General features: G+C 37.5%; 1 protein-coding gene across 2 annotated transcripts in view; it reads right to left on the bottom strand.

Moving 5' to 3' along the window:
- The window catches only part of vdra (vitamin D receptor a), an 81559-nt gene that overhangs the window by 35726 nt on the left and 39833 nt on the right, over positions 1 to 6000 (bottom strand). Inside the window, exon 2 of one of the 2 annotated variants that reach the window (XM_067445400.1) lies at positions 2283 to 2412. The exons of the other annotated variant lie outside the window; for it this stretch is intronic. The gene's annotated coding sequence lies outside the window, so the exon portion shown is untranslated. The remainder of the gene's footprint in view (positions 1 to 2282; positions 2413 to 6000) is intronic. 2 annotated transcript variants of the gene reach the window in all.

Raw genomic sequence — 6000 nt, forward strand, 5'->3', positions numbered from 1 at the left:
TACTGACATTTTCACGATGATTTGTGGTCTTTTATGGCTTCCAGTTTTATGGTTTTTAGTCCCAAGAATGAAACTATTAGTTTTGGCATCTTTGAAGCGTGTTGACAACATACCGAGCAGAACATTGTCAGTAGGGACGCACCAAAAACAAAATTCTTGGCCGAAACAAAAAAAGAAGAAACCAAAGCCGAAAAATAAAATTCAAACTAAAATGTTTAACTCGACCGCACTCATGTGTTCATTAAATAATAATGCACATGCCTACTGGCCTGCAGAAAGGTACAGGAATTAAATAAAGTAATCAAATGTAAAATAACTGCATATCTAACTGTTTAAATGAAAGATTAATCCTTATTAAACTTACAAAAGATATTTAATGTCAAACTAAATATAAGGACATCACTCAGGCAGCAGTAAAGGCTACTGCGCCTTTAAGAGCTGAGGCAGGGATATGCTCGTCTTTCTCGACTGTGCACACTATACAGTTCACTTAAGGCATATTCAGACGATGTCTGCTTGGATACTCATCAAGATGGACATGTTGACATACTTCTTGTGTGAGTTTGTCCGTTTAAGCGCAAGACTTGAAAGAGAACTCAATATTTGCGTGCTGTGAGACTCGCGAGACTGTGAGACTCACGCGAGTGATGACGGAGAAAACGACTGGTCATATGCGCACATACGGCAGCACTCGCATGCATTGAACAAAGTTTACAAAGAGGTGAAACAGCTCGGTAGGTGAAGCGACTTTACCCGCCACAGCTCTAAATCAGCCGCATTTGGCTGGTGGCGGCGCTAATGTCCATCCCTGGCGCGCGCGCTCCGAGCCGATCTCAGACTGAGCGCCCCGTTGTTTTTTAATACTTATGGGGATGAAAATAAATATATTCATAAAGACTTTTTGGAGTCAAACTCTTTTGACAAAGCTTGAACAAAATACTTTCAAAATGTAAGACTTTATAAAGCCTTGATAAGACTTTTTAATACTTTATAAGGGTCTTAATTTTCACAAAATTGATTTATCACCTTTTAAGACTTTTCAAGACCGCGCGGATACCCTGTATTACCTTTATTTAAACAGGAAAGTTACTTTTCAACAACATAACGTGAAATATTGACTTTTAAATAACCTTTTGCTGATCATTTCTTCACCCTTATGTCACCCGAGTTGTCCATGTCTTTCTTTCTTCAATGGGAAAGAAATGAAGGTTTTTGAGTAAATCATTCCAGGATTTTTCTCCATATAATGGACTTCAATGGGCCTCAAACGGCTCAAGGTCCAAATGACCGTTTCAGTGCAGCTTCAGAGGGCTTTAAACGACACCAGACGATGAATAAGGGTCGCATCTAGACAAACCATCGCTCATTTACACACAAATAATTAGGGGTGTAACGATATATCGTTAAACTATATATTGCGATATAAAAATATGCCGATATGTATCGTTGATGGAAACGATATGATTTGCGATTTAGAGTTGTTTTATCCAAGTTTATTGTGAACTTGACAATTCTACACAAGTCAACATAGTTTATTTACTTTAATAACTTTAAGTTGTGTAAACTTGACTATTCCACATAACTTTTTTTCCCCTCAATTTTACGCATTAACTTTATATACTTAATAATTTAAGTTTCTCACATTAAGTAAATAAACTTAATGCACAAAGATTGAAAAAATTAAGTCATGTGGAATTTATTGACCTAATGTCATGCATAGTTGAAAAAAATGTAATTGTGTGAACTTGACAATTCAACACAGTTTTTAAAATTATGCATTTATAGTTGAGAAAACCCATTGCCTTAAAATGTATTTACTTAATTTTATACAATTCCACTTTCAATTGTATGCATTAAATGTATTTACTTCATAATATTAGGTTGCGTGAACTTGGCAATTAAAAAAAAATGTAATACGCATTTACAGTTTATTTACTTACTTTTACTAATTACTTTACCTAAAAAAGTGAGGAAACCCTTTGCATAATAATGATTAAGTGAAGTCAACTGATCACTTTTTTGGAAGAAACCATGTGCTACTCCAGTCCATGATGTAACGGGGAAGGGGAGGGGCTTGTGATTGAGGGGAGGGGCTTCTCGTGGAGAGGCGTGGCCTGAGAGGGAGAATATCTCAGAATAGCTTACTAGCACACAATATGGCAGAAATAGAAAAACATTACGCAAGTATATGATATTCCAGCTTTAGATATCAAATGGGTCAGGAATGCTGCACAAACACTAAATGCACAAATCACTACAACAGAGGAGCTTTATCGACTCACCAAATGATCAAAGCTCAAATCAACAGCATGTGTGGTCGTGCGTCAGACTTTAACCTCGCTTTGATACGCCGCCGCTGCACATTTAACCCAGGTGAGGGAACGCACTGTACAGGAACAAACACGCACGGGCCTGCCAAATAAAAATAGCACAAGAACACCACGTTAACTTACAGTTACAACAATACACCGTCTGACGTGTGCAACGCTTCCCCCGCTCAAACCACAGACAGGAAACATGCCGGAAAGAAAGAGTACGCATGCTATCATCATAACTGCATCATCAAAAACGCAATAAAATAAATCTATGCAACAAAATAAAAACAAAAAACAAGGTAATATCAAATAAGTTGTATTGAATAAATTAAAAAACGGGGGGGGGGGGGAATAGGGCATTTTAAAGCATTTTTCTGATTGAAACTTAAAATGAAATACTATATTATATATCAGTATACTTATAAATCTCTCATAATATTATCTTTATTATTATTACTACACAATAGTAACTAATTATTATGCATATTATTATTATTCATATTATATTATTATGCATATTATCTGTGTAGTGCTCTACTACTGTGTAGTATTATTATCATATTATTATTATACCTGCAGTTTACGTTTTTGTGTTTAACATACTTTTAGTTTGCATTATATATAATTTAACTGTATTTGTTGACTGTTAGTGTCTAGTGCTAACTGTACGCTCCAAATCTCTGTATGTACTGAACATGTGGTAGAATTGACAATAAAGCTGACTTTGACTTGACTGATATCCGATTGTTGTGCTTTAAAATAAGTAAGGGATAATGTTCACCCAGCCGGTTGTTATCGCAGAATAAACCCCTTCAGAGTGATCAGGACCCCGAGGCGAAGCGGAGCGTCACTCTGAAGGGGTTTATTCTGAGATAACAACCGGCTGGGTGGACATTATCCCGCTTATTACACGCCTACTAGTCTCAAATAAATTAGACACTAAATATTGTCTTGAGATTAAATATTTTATTAGCTCTTACGCAAAGCTTCCGCGAAGAAAAACAGCTCCAGCCTGCTTTAAGCCTGTATCTATTGCTGCTAAATGTTGAGAATGAATGCTGAAAGGGTTAGTTCACCCAAAAATGAAACCAAGCCTATGATTTACTCACCCTCAGGTCATTATAGGTGTTTATGACATTCTTCTGTCAGACAAATACAATCAGAGTTATATTTAAAAAGTCCAGGCTAACGTTAATCCCAGCAGTAGTTGTAGTTGTGTTTGAAGTCCATTAAATGCAGCGGTCCGTCAAATAACGTGCTCCACACGACTCCGATGGGTTAATAGAGCCTTCTGATTCCAATCGATGCGTTTGTGTAAGAAAAATATCCATATTTAAAACGTTATAAAGGAAACCCGCCTTGAAGTCTTCCATTGTAACCCACGGCTGTTTAAGCCACAAGATGGCGCCAGCGTTAAGCACAGAAGTAGAACCGGTCAAGATAACTCGCAGTACCCGGATGAGCGGCTGTTATCTGGAAATAACATACCGCTGGAATGTGCGATTGACCAATCAGAAGCAAGTATTTCACAGAGCCGTGTGATAAAACAAAAATAAGAGATGCTACACTTGTTAAAGGGGTACTTCAGCGCTGGGAAGATGAATCTGTATTTAAACTGGCTCATTAATGTAGTAGAAATGTGAAATTATTTTCGAATTTGGTGTCTTCTAGACTGAGAAAAGACAGAAAATGTATTTTTGTCCCATGGGGATGAAAGACTACAATTCCCAGAATGCTTTGCTGCTCTGTGCCATTCCCCAACGCCACCAACTTGATTACTGTGACTGAGTTAGAGAAGACACTACAATTAAAAACTGAACGTGTGTGTTCAATATAATGAGTGAGTCTCCGCGCGAGTATCACAGCACTGAGCACTAACTGCAGGAGTGAGATAAATGAGCTGATGAGCTCATGATGAGAGCTGAGGTAATCACGACTACACTCGCGGCATACATTCACAACGCGAGTTCAGTCTGGCGCGTTTCAGTTCATGCCTTTGCAAGCTTAACTTTCATAGAAATTAATTTGAGAAGTTAAAAGACTTACATTGCTCACCATAGCTCCGTTTAAATGAGTGCCTGAGCTGAGCTGAGCTGTGAGTGTGATCTCCATCCCTCATGCGCGGGTTCAAAACATGCGGAAATGGCTCCCTCGGCTGGCTGTAGTCTTTAGCCTTTGGCCAAACATTCCTCCTATGATGCAAAAATCGTAATTTGCGTCATAGGAGGAATTTTTCCAGATATAAAATGCATAAATCTCTTGTCTCAGGGAGATATGAGGGGGGAAAGCACAATCATTTGAATATACTCCAGGGTTTCTACTGATACAAAGCCATATGCTAATCGCTGAAGTAACCCTTTAACACTATTAGAGTGTGTCAGTCTCTGGTTGTGCACGTGTTTTAACACAATGAGCTACACCCGTGGTTAATGGATGTCAAAAATACAACCAATAAAAACCACATGTAACGTCTTTCTGCATGTCTGTGAGTGCTCAATATAACAGTCCTAGGATTTTTCTGATGACGATTTAAGGTTGAGTAATAGCTTTTTTATTTGTTCTCTTATCCGCATTTGACAACTTAACACAAAACAAAACAAAACTTGACTATGCACAAGCCAGACAAACACAAATATTTGACCTCTGCTCTATCTTGGCTACTAATCTAGTTTGTAATAAAGTTATGCTACAGTCCACAATGCCAGCTTTGTGACAAATTGCTTGTGGCCAGAAACAAAATTGAATGAAGTAAATAGTCAGGTTGCCAAATTCAGATGAATTCTCTGGTGCTCTTTTGACTAAAAATTGTAATGTTTTGGTTTAGATTTTTTTTACTTAAAGATGCAGTGTGTAATCTGTGCAGTGTGAGGGTCTATTTGACAGAAATGCAATATAATACACATAATAACTATGTTTTCAGTGGTGTATAAAGACCTCACATAATGAAGCGTTATGTTTTTATTACCTTAGAATGAGCCGTTTCTATCTACACACACACCGCGGGTATAGTGAAGACGCCATTTTGTGCCGCCATTTTTTCTACGGTAGCCCTAAACGGACAAACTTCTCTACAGAGCGCTAACTACTCTCTACTGTCTCACACAACCACATTTTTGCAAGATGCAGTACTGGCAGTACAGAGTGTCCTTATGCATGTCTGTGAGTGCTGAATATAACAGTATTAGGATTATTCTGATGACGATTTAAGGTTGAGTAATAGCTTTTTTATTTGTTCTCTTATCCGTATTTGACAACTTAACACAAAACAAAACTTGAATATGCACAAGCCAGACAAACACAAATATTTGACCTCTGCTCTATCTTGGCTACTAATCTAGTTTGTAATAAAGTTATGCTACAGTCCACAATGCCAGCTTTGTGACAAATTGCTTGTGGCCAGAAACAAAATTGAATGAAGTAAATAGTCAGGTTGCCAAATTCAGATTAATTCTCTGGTGCTCTTTGGTCATTTTTGACTGAAAATTATGTTTTGGTTAAGAATTTTTACACCTAAAGGTGCAGTGTGTAATATTTATGAGGGTCTATTTCACAGAAATGCAATATAATACACATATAGAGTATAAAGACCTCACATAATGAAGTGTTATGTTTTTATTACCTTAGAATGAGCCGTTTCTACCTACACACACTCCAGTGAAGAAGCCATTTTGTGCCGCCATTTTTT

This window comes from Pseudorasbora parva, chromosome 6, assembly GCF_024679245.1.
Source record: "Pseudorasbora parva isolate DD20220531a chromosome 6, ASM2467924v1, whole genome shotgun sequence".
Classification (NCBI taxonomy): Eukaryota; Metazoa; Chordata; class Actinopteri; order Cypriniformes; family Gobionidae; genus Pseudorasbora; species Pseudorasbora parva.